We start from the raw sequence: 2,989 nt of genomic DNA, 5'->3' as shown, positions 1-2,989 counted from the left end.
GCACTGAAGATCATGTTAATGTCCATGGTTTGTGATGCAGCCAGAGACCTTTTGGATGTCTGTGGTCAGTGAAGCCTTAGCAGTCCTGAGGGATTACATGATATTGGGATGATGTTGGCTGATATAGGCAGGGAAAGTTCCACTGGATTGGTCTTGATGACCCCAGATTCATAGTTGTGAATATAGACATTAGAAGCTTCTACAATGCCACCCCCCAAAGAAATTACTACTTTTAAATGAGCCATACCAATTTCTTTATATAAAAACAAGTAATATTATATTTGCAGACCATGTTGTGTTTATACATTTAATAATATATTATCAATTAAAGAAAGAATAAATCAATTTGAGACACAGCAAAGTGGGATACATGGGAAATTGTGGAACAGAAAATGAATGGAGAAAACTTTGTAATTATTTTGAATTTTTGATAAACATAATTCTATGCAAAATGTAACAATTCTTACAGTATCAGAAGATTGCCTATATCTGTAATATCAGGTCCAGATATACGACGAAAATGAACTATCTGAAAGAATAATTCCTTTGTCACTAGTCTTTTCTCTTCATCCTAGACATGTCTAAACTCATTAATCACTCAGGGCTTTAGTTCATTTCAGAAACTTGCAGTATTTTCATCATATCCTAACTGGTTCTCAGAGATTGTTGTAACATTTGTCTGATTTTCAAAGTTGCCTAGCTCTTAGCCAAGATTATGATTTCTTGAAAATAATTGCATGTTTTTATTATATATATTATATATTGTTACATACCAACATTCCAAACATATCTTTAGAGTAAGTTGAACATATTTGCACTATAAAGCTTTCCCTTCTCCATTCTTTTTCATCTTTGCTAACTCCCCTTGTTTCCTAGACAGTTGGTGTCACATACACTTATGACATGAATACATGAATGTCATAACATTCATAAATATGTTATTGAACTTACATCTTTATATAAAACCCAAGAATCACATATAAGAGAAAACACTTATCTCAGAGACTGGCTTAATCTTCTTAATACAATATATGTTGATAAATTCATTTTCCTACAAATAGTGCAACTTTGCTCTTCTTTTTGACTGAAAAAATATTTCCACTTTGTATATACTTTATATAATCTTTGTGAGAAGACACCTAGGCTAATTTATTACCATAGCCATGGTAAATAGTGGTGGAATAAACCTTATACACATATATCTCTGTTATAGGTTTGCTTGGAATTTTGTGGGTAAATAATTGCTTATAAGGGAGATCTCTTAACAGTTTGATTGATTGATTGATTGATTGATTGATTGATTTACATTTACTTAAAAATCTCCATACTGATTCCATGGTGGATATCTGAAATTCCTATCAGTAGTATGTAAGGTTTCCCTTATAGCCATCATACGTCCTAGGACTTTTTGTTGTTTTCTTAATGACTGTCATTATGGCTGAGTGAAATGGAGTCTCAAAGTAATTTTCTTTCTTTGGTGGACAGTGAGGTAGAACATGCCTTCATGTTGATTAGCAATTTGTACTTCATCATTTGAGAACTTTAACCTAGTCCATGCACTTATTAGCTTGTTTCTTTCTTCATGTTTAGTTTGAAAATTATTAATATACATTAGATATTCTTTGTCTCCCAAGTATATAAGTTTTAAACATTTATTCCTAGTCTGTGGGATTTCTGTTTACTTCATTAACTGTTTTCTTCTCTCTGCGAAATTCACAGGGCCTATTTTGTCAATGACTGGTATAACATCTTGAACAGGGAAGTACAGATTATGTTCCGTGGCTATGCTTCTGTACTAAGTGCTTTCTACATGTTCCCTCCAAACGTTCTAAACTATACATTATGCTATAAGTTTACCTTTGAGTTAAAAATCTAGTTTTATTCTTCTACATTAAAAATTCTGTTTTCTAACAATATTTGCTAAAGAGAATACTTTTTCTGAAATATTTTTCTTATATTTGCTAAAAATGAGATAACTATAGCAGCATTCATGACCATGATGAACACACACGTTTCAACGACTATCACTGGTTGATTCAGTGTATTAGGAAACAAAATCCATCTGTCTGATCTCTATTAAAATAACTATCCTTAAATTAAAGGTACATACTGCCTTATAATAAAAAGAAGGACGGAAGTACTCCAGTTAAATATGACAAGTATACAAGCAGGCACTCTCATATTAATATCTGATAAACTAAATTAAAAGTAACCTAATCCATTATTTGTTATTAATATCAACTAACACAATTTAAAAGTTCTCTCTCTATACTCAGTCTCCTCACTTTCTTCTTTCTCCCTTTCGTCTCTCACTCACCAACCCTCTCCTCTTTTTGAAATAAAACCGGTAATATTCAGATCAAAATTAATGAGGGATTTTTAGAGAGAAAAATATAAAGCATCTATCTCAGGTTTAATATTTTAATGTGAAATCTGGAAGAATGGGTCTCCCCTTATCTTTTCCATCATCATCAACAACAAAACATTTGTTTTAACATGGGAATACTGGAGAGAGAAGAGGAAATAAGACTAATGTTACAATAGCTACAATGTACAGAGGTGTCAGCTCCTCTGGGTAGCTAGTCTGAATTCACCTACTGACCTAGCTTCCCTAGCTTTTTACTGTGTGAACTAAGTCCTATGAAATTGAAGGTGAGTAGGAAAACCTATCATTTTGCAATCTAGAATGGAACAACCCCTCTCAAGAGCAACAGATATCAGAGGGCTCTGTCATCCTGTGTGCCAATCTAAACAGGAAGAGACCACAAAACTGAAAAGACAACCTTTAAGAGTGGAACATTACTGTTTTGAGATATAGTGTGATATATTTTTCTTTATAGCAGTTTTGAGGGGTAGGGAAGAAGTTTCAAGTGAAATACCCTGTCAAGTAGAAAGAAACTGTGGTCATGTCTATTGTAGTCGTCAGTGTATATGTCTGCTCTCTGAAGAGGTCATAAGCTCAGCACACCTAGTGGTTAGGTCTACTTTA

Source organism: Mus caroli, chromosome 2 (assembly GCF_900094665.2).
Source record: "Mus caroli chromosome 2, CAROLI_EIJ_v1.1, whole genome shotgun sequence".
Taxonomy (NCBI): domain Eukaryota; kingdom Metazoa; phylum Chordata; class Mammalia; order Rodentia; family Muridae; genus Mus; species Mus caroli.
This window is presented reverse-complemented; position numbering follows the sequence as displayed.